General features: G+C 34.7%; 2 protein-coding genes across 3 annotated transcripts in view; one reads left to right on the top strand and one right to left on the bottom strand.

Annotated features, from left to right (window-relative positions):
* The window catches only part of LOC145660500 (cytochrome P450 3A29-like), a 49,738-nt gene that overhangs the window by 22,293 nt on the left and 10,532 nt on the right, over positions 1-16,913 (bottom strand). The window contains exon 1 of one of the 2 annotated variants that reach the window (XM_081725640.1): positions 16,169-16,275. The exons of the other annotated variant lie outside the window; for it this stretch is intronic. The gene's annotated coding sequence lies outside the window, so the exon portion shown is untranslated. Of the gene's footprint in view, positions 1-16,168; positions 16,276-16,913 lie in introns of those variants that run through there. 2 annotated transcript variants of the gene reach the window in all.
* Positions 16,299-16,913, top strand: part of LOC145660508 (glutathione S-transferase-like) — a 53,695-nt gene continuing 53,080 nt past the window's right edge. The window contains exon 1 of the mRNA XM_081725655.1: positions 16,299-16,527. The gene's annotated coding sequence lies outside the window, so the exon portion shown is untranslated. The remainder of the gene's footprint in view (positions 16,528-16,913) is intronic.

The raw sequence follows: 16,913 nt of genomic DNA, 5'->3' as shown, positions 1-16,913 counted from the left end.
ATGTATGCAGACTGGTGCGAATGAAGATACACCAATTTCGGTCGTTGAGTGACAAATTCGGGAATGGAAGTGACGAAATCAGCATCGTAAGTACGTGAAGATAGTAGTTTTCCATTTGAATTCCATATACAGAGCTACAAGTAGCAGTGGCTACGCGTGGTTTGCTCTATCAAACAGTGATAAAATGGATGGAGGGCTTCAAATCGACCGGAATGTAAACAGCTGAATTGTCTCGTAGTGGACATCCTGTGTCTGAAAACAAAGGTGTATTTGTCATATTGATCAAACAGTGCTTAAGCAGGATCAGACGCTGGATAATGGAGAAGTTAGCCTATAAAACAGTTTTCTGCGTCGCCAGAACGCCACATTGCCATGTAGGACCTACTCATGTGGAAAATTTGTGCAAAGTGGCGCTTAGGTGCAGAAGTGGATACGCTGCGAGACATGTCGCATCAATCTGGAGAAATTTCAACACGAATAACATGCCCTGATGAACTGCACCATTGTCGTCGACGAAATATTCTTACGTAAGTATGATCTAGAACCCAAGCGACAGTTCTAGGAAACCACTATATGAGAAACGTTTTATCAAAAATAGGTCATTCGCCACCATTTCAGCGAGAGAGGCACACATTTCCGAGTTGCATGCAGAGAATGATATTCAGTGCCTTCCTCATTGCTGGCAATCCACCCTTGGAAGTCCGCCAACATAAACACGGTCCGTGGTTTAAAATAAGGTGGACGATGATTTACCAGACTATATATTCTGTTTTCAGTTATCAGCGGTTTATGTTGCACGTTCGCGGAACGATTGGGATCGTGCTAAAGCATTATTAGTCCTTTATAAGCCCCAGTTTCGCATATGCAACCCCATCCTGTATGTGCATGATGTGTAATTCGAGGTCGGTAAGTCAAAGAAAAGGAAGGAATTTGATTGATGACACAGTTGTGGGAGTCTCCATCATTTGTACAGCAGTCGCACGACGGTTCTGAATGACAATCCGTTTTAATGTTTGACGGGACCTATCAATGAGAGTTTTCTTCCGAGCACTGTTTCTCTTTGTCGATATGGTTTTGAAATGAGTTTCGTAGGCTGTCATCACCTTGGACATGACACACCCATGTTTGCCACTTTTGTCATGCTAGCACCATATAATCGTGCATCAACAATTTACCCTCTTTGGAATCAGAGAGGTCATCCATTTTACATGATCACCAACTGCTCAATTCACTGCACACTTCCATTTACTGTTCCTCAACTAGAACAAAGTTTGTCCTAACACACAACTACCATCAGCTCGCCGCTGCGGTTGCCATCTGACCGATATAAACCCATACTTGACTTGTTTCCATTAAATTGATAAAAATGATGTAGAGTGTGGGGCAAAAATCCATTGCAAGCAAAGATCCGCGGCCCGCTTTTTGTAGAAGTTAAACGCTAGCTGGCACTACTTGGAATATTGTCACAAGGTATTATGTCGGAGATCTAGTGTAGAGAGTTTTGTGCTTCCGCAAGAGTTCGCTGTTCAGCTATGATGTAAGATGTGTTTTAGTGTAGTTTGATCTTTTTTTTTTAACTTTGTCTCACTTTATAACGGTATAGGGTTCGGTTTCAGACTGTCCCTGTTTATTAGGGGGTCATATATAACGGTATCGAGTTCGGTTCCTGTAGGTCTCTGTGATGGCTTAGCCATATATAATTGTCCAGGTTCGATTCTTGACTGTCCCTGTTCGTTAGAGATCATATGTAACAGTTCGACCCTGTGAGGAACAACATATGTAACAATCCTGGGTTCGAATCCTGTTGTAGTCGAACAGTTAATGACGGTTTAGGATTGTTTATTATTAGGCGGTCCAAAAGGTACGGGTCGCTGGACGTAACGAAACTATAGTCACTAATAACGCTAGGAACACCTTTTGTGCAAGTACAAGCTAGTAATCAAAAAGTTATTACGTTGTACCTATACAACGCTAAACATAGCAACAAAATAATCGTTTGTTAACTAGATATTTTAGATTGCAATTATTGCTTTAGGGAGCTGTAAAACATGTAATATTATTGATAAACATTTATTAAATATATAATTAAAATGTAGCACGCAACTTACCACAAATTATACACAAATACAATAACACTAACACACCAATATACTTCGATTATTTCATGCTTTAATTATTTTACTTATTTTTCACTTCTATTTTAAAATTAGCCCCTTTATTTACGAGTTCGCGTCGCGGATGCGCGATTTATCTTCCGGCACTGTATATAAACGTATTTCACAAATATTAATCCTGCTACAGCACTAATATTGAGCTACACTGATCTTGCTTGCATTTTAGAAGAAACAGCTTCCACTGAATTGTTGAATAAAGAGGGTTCTCCAGCATGCATCATGGTAACGAAACTGCGTATATCAAACTATGTCAGTTCTCCTTCAGTTTTCATTGGTATGTTTTGCTAGAGATTTTTATTTTTTTTATTTTTTTATTTATTTTTATTTATTATTATTATTATTTTTTTTTTGCAGGCTAATTATATATATGTTGGTCATTATTAGCAACTTATTTTCAATGCACTTTTTATAGTAACGAAGCCAACTAAATTGCATGTAGCAAAGCGCCAATTGACGGCGCATCAATATTCAACTACATCTTTCTTGTCTTAATTATTTTTTCTCACTCCATTTATTTTTTAGAAAGTAGTTCCTTGCACTGCATTATTTTTTAATGCTCATTGCTGTTTACAATAATATATACGGAAAAGTAATGGCCTACAAGAAGATTCTCATTATTAAACTCCCACGGAAGTTACAATTGTCAATGAAAGTAAGTGAAGAATGAAATATATTAATCTTCGTTAATCAGAATGGATGCTGGAACCAGAACATGCGAGGAGTGAAATAATTTAACCAAACAGTGCACAAGTTTCCTACTACCAATGAAGCAGAGAAACTTGTATTTTTCCTATTGCGTTACGTCCGTGCTCCGTGCGTAATTATCGGTACTGCTTGCGTCCGCGTTCCGTTCGTCAATGAGAAATAAGGGCCTAATTATTACATTCGAAAAATATATTTTTTGCTATTAAAATGTGATTGTGATAAGTGAAAAGTCAAAATATATTATTAAATATTCATATAGTGAGTGTTAAAAAATCATTCCAAATAATTTAATGATGAAAGTGTAATAGTGTACATGTTACATTGTAATATTTTGTTCCACAAGTAAAGTATTTTCATGTACTGTGTATGTATATATTTTGTCATGTTTGTATTTACAGTTACAGTGCAGTGTCATGAGATATTATTAACCTCAAATAAATGTGTGGAATGGAATATATATTACCAAGTGCCGGATTATTCCTTGTAGGAATATAATTTTCCAATAACCATATTGTGAAATGGACACAGGTATACTTAACCCAATGTTCCCCGAACTCCTGTCTGTGAATCTTAGTAATCGATACAGGAAACAATCAGCTGATTCTGCTGACGTGGAAACAGGATGTATCACAAACACGGTGTTGATCTAATGCCAGAGGCTCGAATCCCGACTCACGATGTTTGTGTTCTCTTTTCGTTGATACTTGTAGTACAATCCAGCAATACTGTTTGACCTGTCTTCCCAAACAGGAATATAAAGGATCGAACCTATTATTACTGTTTTATCTGGCTAAACTCTCACAGGGACCAACAGGAACGCGAACCTAATACTGTTTTATCTGTCTTCCAGGACATTGACATAGACGATCGAACCCAACATTACTGTTTCATGATATAACGATATTGTTATATAATATTTGAACCACCGTCATATATACAGCCCAATTTCTTGAAATTATTCCTTTGCCAGACGTAATTCTTAGAAAACAGAACTACAAAATTCCTCCCTCAGAAGTGCTTATGTATGTGTGACGCCCACAACCTTCTTTGCACAACCAGACGTTTTCACTAACCTCTGTGCAAGCTACAGTGTGAAGTGATGAACTACGTTTTATAATTTGCATTTTATTTAATTAATAATTACTGTTCAATTTAGTGTTTGCGCAATAATACTTATTATGCCGACAATAACGTAAAAACCCATGTGTTAGTTCCTGAAACTGGAGTAGTTTCCTAAAAACTAAATGTTTTGCAGGAAATATTTATTGTTAAAAGGTGTATTCCAGCGCATCCATTGTCTGTAAAGGAACACAACGCTCGCTTGGCAGGCAGTGTGGTTTTTCGGTAATTGGAGGTAGAAGTTGCTACCCCATCTCTCCGCACTCAAGGACTAAATACTATAAGTGCTACAATAATGCATTAAATATAGAAAAATACTCTAGTAAGCATGCTCTTATATGAAGTACAAAGAAAAGGAAAATATATATTTCTTAAAAATGTGATGCTATCCATGACTCCATCAACTCTTCGTTATTATGTATTTGAAGAGAGACGCGACTTGTACGCAGTTTGTATGATGTATTAAGAAAGGTTATTCACTCAAGCATAAAGAAGAGCGCCAAGTATCATCATTCATATGGAATAGTGCCTAACTTTTCTTCAAATCGCGATGAAGAATAAAACGTGATTCTCGCGTCGTGCTTTCGTTATCATTTCGGTAACGTAGTTACGGGGCCACAAAAAAACAATACGTATCAATTTTTTCTTTCTTTTTTTCTAAAGTGTGACTAATGATTATAAAGAAAAGTGAAAATTTAAAAAGGTTAAATGTCCAATAAAAATATCAAAAGTGAATATTATATTAATTTTCATTTATGATAATATAATGAATTCAATATGTCCAGTGGGTATTAATGACATATCTTTACGGGTAATGTAGTATATATTTACATATATGTATTTTTAAATTAAGGGCATATTTTGTTTTCAGAGCAGTGCAAGGGATCTATATTTCCTGAATATCTCGTATAGGTTGATTTGTTGTCAGCCCCTCATTTCTCTTTCCTCAGGCTATATGAGAAATTGGATATTCGGGAGCTCGAGGCTGTATGAGACGAGTCCGCCTAAAGGGGAAGCACAGATCAACTTTAAGGTATATATACCGAACCCGGAACCGTCATATCTGGCGCCCGAACAGAGACCAACAGAAACTCGAACCCGATACTGTTTTATCTATCTTCCAGAATAAGGACATAGACGATCGAACCCAACATTACTGTTTTCGAACCCAATATGTTTAAATTCAACATCTTTATATATACGCTTTCCAAATGATTCTTCAGTAATTTCTATTATTTTGCAGGTCTCGTAAGCTTGCTAACTAGATAAGTTATCTTGTTATTTAACAGGAATTAGAAACTTTCTACAACTTGGTGGAATGGAGTAAAAGAACGTATATGAGGAGGCAAAGGTCCGCTTGGGACTTTTGCACCACCTCAAATCAGAGGCGATTCGCAAAGAAAATCACATTGGTAAAAATTAGTTTTATCATTTTAAATTGAAGGAAAAAAAGTAATCTAATATTCTCATTCTTAGGTACAATATTTTGAATATTAGGTCATTTTTCTTCCTTTAATTTGAAGCAATAAAACTTCAATTTTACCGGTGTGACTTCCCTCATGAGCTCGCCTTGTTCAAATTTCTTTCAAGTTGCATTTTTGTAACTTATTTTAAAATTTTTTAAAAAGAGATTCTATTTGTTTCTATTTCTATTTTCTTTGTTTCTATTTTTGAGGCGTCTTTTCTTTAGGATTGAGTTAAATATCAATTTTTAAACTTACTTTTTTCTGATAGGAGTTAAGGTTTATGGATTCCATTGTTACGAATTTAATAGATGTAGTAAAGTATTATTTTGAAAATAATTTAGACTTCATTTGATTGTACCTGTACCCAACCTTTTAACACATAACATATTCTTCGTATTTCTCTTTCTTTCTTTTTTCTTTCTTTCTTTCTTTCTTTCTTTCTTTCTTTCTTTCTTTCTTTCTTTCTTCTGCACTATTAATAGTGTTACAGTAAGTGCCTCTAACTAATTTAAAGTATTTAATAGGCTATAAGTGCTGAGTTTATTAGGCAATCTCAGTTGTTTTCATTTAGATTTCTATCTTCTACGGGTGAAAGAATATTTCGGGTAATACTTTTATGCGCCTTGTTCATTGTTTCTTCCTCAGTACCAGGATGTCTTCTTTATTAATGATTAGTATAACAAGATTTTTTAAAATATATTCATTGTTACAATTTTAAGCTATAACGGAATTATTTTTCCAAGTAATTCTTTTTCTATAGATTAATACCATTAAAGAGAATGAACTGTATCATGGTTCGTATTGCTTTCCAATTATAAGTTGCCATTATATATTTGTATGAAAATGAATCCATTCCAAGAAAATAATTTAATTTTTGAAGAAATATAAATCTCTGATTTTGTAAATAACTACATTCAAATATAAGGTGATTAAGAGTACCTGTAGCCTTATCACACCAACAGTAATAAGTGTCTTTTTTATTTGAAATAATTTTGCTGGAGTAAATGCTGTACCGAAAAGAATTCTATAATAAGTTATTATTTCTTTTCTTGACTAATGATTAATAACATTTCTGGGTTTTTGGGAATGATTTTCAATTATTTCCCAGCAAGAGTGTCGAAGAAGTATATTTTTTGTTGCCATCGTGATATTTCAAGTCTGAAGTGTCTGTCTATGATGTAGTAGTAACTTTGATATGGATTTTTTTTATATATAACATGATTTTCCGTGTTTACTTGCAGACTTTGTGGCATTATCAATTCGGTCCCCATATTCTTAACCAATATAGGAACGCATAAAATAAAACTTTATGTTGTAATTCTTATCATGAAGTGGCTGAAAAAGATGTTTTATATTTAATATGATCCAAGTAATTTTTGCATTCCAATGAGTATTTTGCAATCTTTGAAGAACACTAAGCGAATCTGTACAAATACATGAAACGATTATATTATACTGTTTGATATACAATAAGGTTTCGCGGATAGCAAAAGCTTCTGCTTCAAAAATTGATATTGATGATGGTAATTTGTATTTCAAGATTATGTTTTTCGATGGAATGAATATTGCTGCTGAAGAATCTGGATATTTGTATGCATTTGTGTAAATCAAGACAGTATCAGAATTTAAATTTTGGATTTGTTCTGCCCAAATGTTTCTATATGTTTTAGTACGAAGTTCTGGATTATCTATTTTCATGAAATTAGGGATATTAGGTTTAATATTGACTAAATTAGTTGTATATTGCCAGCTAAAGCAAGGCAAGAGGGGGACTTTATGAATAAATGGCATTAAATATTTTTAAACCACTATATGACTGATAAATCCACGACCGATTATTGAAATATGGTATTTTTTTCCTATTATATAAATTTTCAATATATTTTAACTTATTAATCATTAATGAAAAAGTGCGATTAAATCTTGATAAAATGAATCATTCTGCCGATTTTTGTATTAATATACTTATTGCTGGTGAATTGGTTTCTTCTAAAAGTGCTTGTCTTGGACAGAATCTTGGTTCTGAGAAAATGATTTTAAGCAAGTCACAAATGATGTTTTCCAATCGTTTATAAAATTGTTTAGTATTATTAGAGTAGAACACTCCTCCATACATAAACTTAGCCACAACACTTTGTTTTAGGATAATTAATAAGCTGAAAGGATTAATACCATATTTCTTTGATGCTATGCACTGAAAAAGTTTGGAATATTTAATAGCTTCCTGTGCAAGATGACATGAATGCTGATTCCAGTTTAATATTTTATCTAGAAATAATCCTAGATATTTGATATGAGATTCGTTCAATAATTGATTATTTTGTATATTAATTGCAGTTATAGGTATTGATTTCCTGCGTGAAAAAATTATAAAGTTAGATTTTCTGAGTTGATTATTGAGCTGTTTTTGAACAATAATAGAGAAAGTTATCCTGGATGGATTATTAATAAAGGTGCGAAAAGCTTTTTGTGCAATGTTTATGTTTTGTTGACACACTTGATTCCATCATAAGGGTTTTTGCTTAATTTTATCTTTCTGTTTAAACTGATTAAAAGATGTAGCTGTAGTATGATTGGTTATTGTAGAAACTGTCGATTTGATGAAAGTAAAGATTTGTGCAGGATCATTAGTTATGAATTCAGATGAGGAATTAGAAATTTGTTCATCTAATATATGTTTGTATTTCTTCCAATTAATTTTTTCATGTATCTTTTGTAATTTCGACTTGAAACCAAATTGTACTGCAGAGTTATTTCTATCTGAATAAATAAAAACATGTGTTGTAAAAATTATTGGGAAATGGACACTATCGCATGGTGTAAAGATTATTCTTTGTTAATGTTAGATCTGGTGCACTAGGGCCTGTTGAAGAAATTCTGGTAGGAGCTCCATTATTTAAATAGAGATATTGAAAGCCTGCTAATTTCGATAGAAATAATTTCCCGGCTGTATCGGTACGATTTGAGCCAAATATGGCATGGTGTATGTTCATATTGCCTCAAATATAATCTGTGTTTAAATTGTTATTTAGTAATTGATCCCAAAAACTATGATTTATATGAGTTTTAGGTGGAATATAAATATTAAGAAATTTGACATTGTTTACAATGACTCCAAGCGTTTGAATGTGTGGAGAATTAGTAGTGGCTTGTGTATAGCCCGCTCCCCCAGTTCTTTGTCACCGGAACTGGAAAAGTCACTACTACTACTAGTGCTACTCCTACTACTACTACTGCTGCTGCTGCTGCTACTACTACTACTACTACTACTACTACTACTACTACTACTTATATCGAGAACAGAACCCAACCACCCCCTGCGGGGCTTCTAACCCGTTCCTACTACTACTACTGCTATTGCTACTAACTACCACTACTACTACTACTATTGCTACTAACTACTACTACTACTACTGCTACTACTACCGCTACTACTACTACTACTACTACTTATACTGAAGCTTCCTTACCACAAGATTTACATCTCACATCTTTATAACATGCGATTTCGATTCATTATGAACTAGTATGAATCGTTAGAATCACTATGATTCGTTAAAAATCACTGGGGGAAGTATAAATGTTTGGAAGTATAAATGCAGTATATGAGTAGTTATTTTTGATGCAGATAGCGATACCTCCATAACTATTTGTTCTGTATTGATTAACAACTGTATATTTTTTTTAATTTTTAAGGGGAATTTGGTATTGCACTATGTTTCTTGGAGTAGAATTATGTCAGAGTGATAAGTTTGAATTAAATTATAAATATGGTGAATTTTGGCCCTGGCACTTTGACAATTCCATCGAATTATTGTGAATCTACTAAGTGGTTCTGTTTTATTCTAATTTAAATTTAGAGAAGAATATAAAGATGTTAATAGAGCCTCTAAATGAGTATCAAATTTGATCGCTAAAGGGCCACCAAAGAAAGTGGATAAGCACCTTCTTATTGCATCTTTATATTTTTTTATTAATGTCGGTAATTGTATCCAATCCTTCCATCTTGGAAGAGATATGAAATGAGGTTGAGGGTCTATCTCTATTTGGTTCTGAAAATGTCTTCTGATTTTTATTGATGAAAGGAGTTCTTATCAAAGATTCCTGATGTGAATTAATCACATGACCATTATTTTTTCTTTTGATAGAACAATTTTCCTCGTGTACACTAGCTGTATGTAGCTCATTAACTTTTAAATGTTCAGATTGTGACAAGCGATCTTTTAATCGTTTAGTAATAAATTTCTCTCCGATATTCGTTTTGTTCCGAAGAGGAAGGGGAATTAAATTTGGTGGGATTAATATTTCGTCTTTTCTTTTCTGGAGGTGAATCCCTAACATTAGCTTTCGGCTGTAAAGCTTGAGGAGTGTATGTATTATATAATCGACTAGCATATGTTGTATCTGCTTTTACTAGATTGGAATATTCTGTTTTCTGCAGGATTTGAGAATGCTCCTTAAGAAAATTGACATGAAGGATTAGATTTATCATTTATCTTATTTACTAATTTGTTTGCTTCATTGAATGAGATTTTATATTCTGTCATTAATTCTACTATCTTTCTTTGTCAAAGTTTCTCAGGACAATCAGAGCTATCTGCCATGTGTTGTTGACCACAATTAATGCATTTGCGTGGATTCGTACATGTGTCATATGGATGAATAGCGCCACAATTTTTACACAGTGTTTCGTTTAATCGACAATTACGTTTTAAATGTCCCTATTTGTAATAGCCATTTAAGCATTGTCTAATAGAAGGAATATATGTATCAACTCTCCTACAAATGTAACTTAACATCTAGTAGTAATTGTTGTGAATTGTAGATAACAATGACTGTTTTAATGGGTTGAAGTTTGCCATTGGTATCCTTTCTATGTATTCTTCTCGCTGATGTTATTGGAATGTCACACTGAATATCTGTTAATAGTTGATCCGTTGTAACATCAGTATCAATATCCTTAATTATTCCCGTAATGTAGATCATATGATTCGGTATAAATGCTTCCCATTTATATTGTATTAATATATCATGGTCTAAAAAACTATTTGATTTCTCGCCTAAAGGAAATTGAACTTTAAGAAGATTTCTACCTATGCCTTCAATTTTTTCTATACCTGGAATTTCCGCTAAGTAAAGCTTACGGCTAATTGACATTATATGTTTCTTGCCCAGTTCCTCATGCTTTGATTTTTTAAAAACGTAATATGGTGCTAGGTGTGAAGTTTTGTATTTATTAGGTTCCAGCTGTGTGAAGTTTGTATTTTGATTTACCAATATATATATATATATATATATATATATATATATATATATATATATATATATATATATATATATATATATATATATATATATATATATATATATATTTCATTATAGTCTTGGTACTATAGATCAGATTGTTTCCTTACCGTGCTCGTGGGTTTTCTCGGGGTTCTCCCGTTTCCTCCCACTTTCTTCATTCCACCATTTCACTCATTTCTCATTATCACCGTCTCCTTTAGCCTAACCGGCATAACCGTGGGACGTTAAACTTAAAAGATTTCATTTCATTTCAGATTGTTTCCCGTACTTGACGATACCGGTTCTTTTGAGTTTGGATCTGAAATCACAATATTTTCAGCTACTGACATGTCATCCATCTGCTCCGTCATATTATTCAATGTGTGGGGATCTGAATTTTCTGTTGAGTATAAGTTATTATCCTCATCCATCTTTGAAACAAAAATCTAAACTAAACCTTATTAATCTACTTTAAAGTTAGTTCAGGTAAAATTCATGCAAAAGTCATGCTAATTATAACTTAAAATTATATCTTAAAATTAAAATGAAAGTAAATATTTAGTAAGTATATAAACAACACATATCGTCTTAACTGAACAATTGCCCTGCAATCTCAACATTTATTAACTTAACACGAACAATAAGGCACTTATTTTACGTTTGCTAACAGTATTTAGCAAAAATCAACACTTATCGACACTTCTTTTCACTATTAGCTTTCAATGTATTCACAATTCACCGAACTTATATCACTAACGACGCCATGTTTTCAAAAAAAACTCCAAAGCTATAATCCCTTCGTATTTCTCGCATAACTATTGCATATTTTTTTTCTTTCTTTTTTTATTATTATTTTCTGAAAACCTTAAAAAAAGAAGCAAGAACTGAAGCCGCAATCTAATGCTCTTCTTCAGCTGGCATGCAAACTTAAGGAAAAGAGGATTACATGTAAGAGAAATTGATCGAGTTCTCGGATTCGATGAATCAATAGTGCTGAAGACAGTAATCTGGTTACAGTGTTAGTTCATTTCCGGATCAAGGAAAGGAAATACATAGTTCAACATTCTAAATATTTAGATTTACGTTTCTGTGGATTTACATTGCAATCTGTTCATTTACATTTGTTTCCTTGCTTATGAATTCCTTGAACCAATATACCGCACCAGTTCTCAAAGAAATCGAAATTAGCTGGAAGAGATTGAACACAGAAATTTAATAAAATAAATAAGTAGTCTTTCACTGAGGACACCAAATCAAATAATTATTATTAGAACAATCGATTTAGCGGGCAACAGTTGGATCAGGTTTTTAGAAATTTGGAAGATGCAATGGAGAAATAGTAATGTGCACCAAATCGTATCTAGAAAATAGACGAAACTGGCTTTAAAGCGCTTCCAAACAAAGTGCATACACATATTGCTCCTGGGGTAAGCGACAAGTGGCAAAAATTGATTCAGCCACCATGCTGAACGGAATATTAAATTCCAATCAAAAATCCTTCAATCCAAGGTATGAATTATCGAGTTGGGAAAATTCCCCCTCAATTACATTTTCATTCCCCCCAAAAGAAAGTAACCCATATATATATATATATATATATATATATATATATATATATATATATATATATATATATATATATATATATATATATATGTGCGTGTGTTTAGAGGTAAAAAGTTTGAGTATAGAAATTGATTTTTTTCCTTCATGTAATTTTAACCTGCTAGCTATATTCCGAAAGACCTAAACTATTCATTTCTGCCTTCTAATTTTATACTTACACCAGAATATACACATTCTTTTTCTCTGCTTCTACCGTCATCCAGTTTAGCATTCCCTCCTATACTTGTCACTTGCAAAAAATACCTGAATATCCTTCAGTTATGTCTTCGGAAGTGATTTTGGAAGATGACGTTATAATAAGAGGGTATAACAAAGTTATGTATGCATTTGCAAATGTCTTACATTGTACATGTATGATGTAAGATACTTTCAATCCTATACTCAAACACATTCGAAATGTTGTTGTTTGGATTGGCGCTAAGGCTATAAACTGCCATAGTGAGTTAACATTTGAGTCCTTCCAACTGGTTTAACTTTGATTTGATTTTTTAATTTAGCGTTCTTTTCAGTAGCGAGGCTATCTGAAACGTGGATCCACTGCTTAACGTGTAATCCTAACCATATGAGCTCCAGTCGGGAATCGAACTCGAATCTCCCACGCCACGCTCGAATCTCTCGTCGAGGAAGCTTCTCTTTGGGGATATGTGACAGAACGATTTTACGTGCCTCCACTACCTCAAACCATAGCTAATTTGCATAGGCATATTACTGAAGTTCTCAACTCGATCACGCTGGATATGTTTCGTAGAGTATGGTGCGAAATTGATCATCGTATTGATGTTTGCCGGGTAACACATGAAATGAAATGATATCTTTAAGTTTTACGTCCCACAATTATGCCGGCTAAGCTAAAGGAGACAGTGATAATAAGAAATGAATGAAATGGTGGAATGAAGAAAGTGGGAGGAAACGGGAGAACCCGAGAAACGCACGCACACGGTGTTTATCCACCACAGTTCACTTGGCGCGAGCTGGGATCCAACCAAGGACTCCATACATCAGAGGTGAACGATCTAACACTGAGGCACCGCGGCGTCCCGGGTAACATGGAGCGCACATTATCTGTAATTGACTGATACCACATGGAACTTGATGAATTCATAAGACTGTATTAATGAAAGTAAAAGAGTAAATTTTGAACTAGTCACTTGAAATCAAAGAGTGTTTTTGTGGGCATGCTGTACTCTAAAAATAATTTTAATTTTTAAATTAAACACAGAAATTATTCAACACTATTCCAATATATTCCACACTTTTATAAGTGAATCATAGAGGAAATATCCAAAGGAATGGTAGGGGTAGGTAGAAAATGAACCACTTGGTCCGAGTTACAATTGGTCTGACCGTATTGAGTTCTGTTTCTCTCTCTTTCTTTTCTTTCCTTAGTAGGGTGGAAAATTGATTTGATAACTTCAATAGAACATGAACATAATTATATAAATTCAGTGGCGGATCTAGAAGGTGGAGGGGCCAGCCGTAACCCTGACTATGGAGTTATATTATTAATTTACCATAAACTTTCAAAAATATATAAATAATAGGTTAAATTATTTTTGTCACTCGAAAAATTGGGAGCCTAGGCTCCCCGGCCCCGGACTAGATCCGCCACTGTATAAATTGTAATTTACTTCATAATAAAGTGGAATAATCTTATATTGTTAATAAAAACAAATTAAATGTATTGCTAAATTACAATTTTACTTCGAAATACGTATGTAGGTAGGACCACTTGACAGAGACTCGGGTAATTATTCCGATAACTGGATATTCGATAAGAACACCAATAATATTACCATGGCAACAATAGGTACGATTATGAGAAGCTGTATTACACATGCAAATAATATTGGCTGTTACATGAGAGGAGAAAGTGATTAGGTCTGTCAGATATCACGGTTTAGCCGACACAATCCGAATTTACATAATCTGTCCCCCCCTCCCGGAATTGTTCGAATACAAATGTCCCGATTTTTCTCAAAAATATAAGTTAATATCGTTCGTGTGATTTTTTTGAAAAGAAAAAGTCAATTTTTATTAATCGTCGATACTAAACTGATAGGAATAATTGGCACTGTTACCTACTTTTGGTGAGTATTGACCTAATATTAAATTAATTCTGATATTTCAGTAAGTGCATAACTATGAATATGCTGTACATTTTCATAGGCTGACCCGGATTTTAGTCTAGAGACATGGGAACCCTATATTGACATTAATGTTTAGTTAGAAAGTACCTCAAAATGTATTACCATACCCAACTTCCTTTTCACAATTCATTGCGCAGATACCGGAGAATTATGCAACACGGATTTAGAAAAATGAAATGAAATCTTTAAGTTTTACGTCCCACGGTTATGCCGGTTAGGTTAAAGGAGACGGTGATTATGAGAAATGAATGAAATGGTGGAATGAAGAAAGTGGGGGGAAACGGGAGAACCCGAGAAAACCCACGAGCACGGTGTTTGTCCACCACAAAGTCCACACGGCGCGAGCTGGGATCGAACCAGGGACCCGAAACACCGGGGGTTAATGCTCTACCACTGAGCCACCGCGTCCCCCGAACACGGATTTAGAGTGCATAGTACTTCCTTATGTGATTTCTTCAACGTATTACAGTAGGTTAGGGGACATCGTAGTCTAGTGGTTCGAGCGTTGGACTCATGTCTGCGCAGTCCCGGTTTTGATTCCCGGCCGGTGCTTTCCAATTTTCGGTGTCTACCTAGCGACATGAGACAAACTGGAGAGTCACCTGAAAACAAGGTGTAACGGCCACTAGGTCTAGAAAGCTCCTGATTTCCCTGTTATGGACAGAGCGTCGCATCGCACTGACAACGCGCTCGCCGCTAGGCTGTACGTGGTCAGTCGTTCGGTAGCAGATGGCGCTGGAGCAGGTTTAGGCCCACAAAATGGGCCGTTACGCCAAGTGGTTTTGTTTGGTTTTATTACAGTAGATTCCATTGTTCTCGACTTATGTTCCTGTTGGCCCTAATTACACCTTCCCTTCTGCCCCCCAGTATCGAAAATCTAATCTGCACACTGCCGCAATCAATCAATACTGCAGATTTTACCTCCAGGCAAACTTTTTGCTATTAACCTGTTCAAGTTAGGTGAATGACGGACAGAGATCGCCAAACTTATGAGGCTTCTGAGCTACTGTACCGTTTTTAAATCCTACTGTGAGCTACGAACCGAAAGATCTACCATTTTTTTTTTTAATCTTACATTCGTTTATTGCCTATAAACTTACACTACTCACATAGCCAACTGATGCGTTAAGGGTCTTCACTACAGCGATATTAAACTACCGCTAATTTTAGAGTTTTTGTGTAATATCTTCAAAAAAAATAAAAAATATTCGAAAAGCAAAAACGTAGTGAACTAGACTATACAATTTTACATGTGATACCGTTATCACAACTCATCTATCTACTTACGATTTGCAACTGTAGCTAGTTTTAGTATTTTTTGCGGGTTCTGTAAATAGCGGCATACCAAAAGCAGGTAGGTGAATTGTGGTGAAGGTATCACATGCAAAATCGTATTGTCTAGTTCACTACGTTTCTGCTTTTTGAATATTTGTATTTTTTTTGAAGATATTACTGAAAAACTCTAAAATTAGCGGTAGATTAATTTCGCTGTAGTGAAGACCCTTAACGCGATCTACTGAAAATATCCCCGCGAGCTATTAGTAGCTCGCGATCGACAGTTTGGTGATCACTGTCATTCACAATTATAATAAAGACGAAATCACACAGCTCGGCTGTGCGGTGAGAAGACGACAGCAACACTTACACTCATAGCCAAGGGCAAATGATGTGACGCTTCTAATGTGCACTTGTGCAGTAGCATTGCGTGTTGTGAGAAGAATGCAGATAAAAAAGAAGAAGAAGAAGTTTAGCTTAGATATCTCCAAGAAAAATATGCTTGCGTACTAATGTGGTGACTTGCCCAATATTTACACTTCGTGGAAAAGTAAAGGTTAGCAGCAGAAGTAAAACAAATATTTTAATCTTTCCCTAGTGTCGTTGTAATTGAAATTTTCCATGTCAGATGTCTCTGGCTTAAAACTAAACATTGCTATTACGTAACAGAGCGTTGGAGGGTGTTGTCTACTCTTCCGAGTGTGGTGTACGAGCGTTCACAGTCGTCGGGTAAGTCCTTCTCTATACTCTCTCCTCCACTAATATTTAATAGTGGGAGGCTATTAATACATGACCTGCCGTATGAGTTGAAATTACCTTACGCTAATTTTAAGCCTAAGACCTCATGAACCAAATATAACCGATACACATCCAGGATTTCTTTCAATTTTTTTTTTTTGGGGGGGGGGGAATGATCAGAATTACTTATAGGCGTATTTACCAACACCTACAAGAGTTGAGATCCCCCTTCCCCAAAGAAAACTTAAGCTGTACTTTCTTCCATTCGATGTGTAATGCATAACCAGGTTTATTGCTAATTTGGGTTTACAGTAAGCTAGGCCATACATCTCCGAAACAAAGTATCGAATACAACACTGGTGTTACTGTTTCAAAAT

The sequence above is a fragment of the Thermobia domestica genome, chromosome 1, assembly GCF_964235325.1.
Source record: "Thermobia domestica chromosome 1, izTheDome1.hap1.1, whole genome shotgun sequence".
Taxonomy (NCBI): domain Eukaryota; kingdom Metazoa; phylum Arthropoda; class Insecta; order Zygentoma; family Lepismatidae; genus Thermobia; species Thermobia domestica.
Note: the sequence above shows the minus strand (reverse complement) of the source record. Positions and strands in the feature narration are given on the sequence as shown.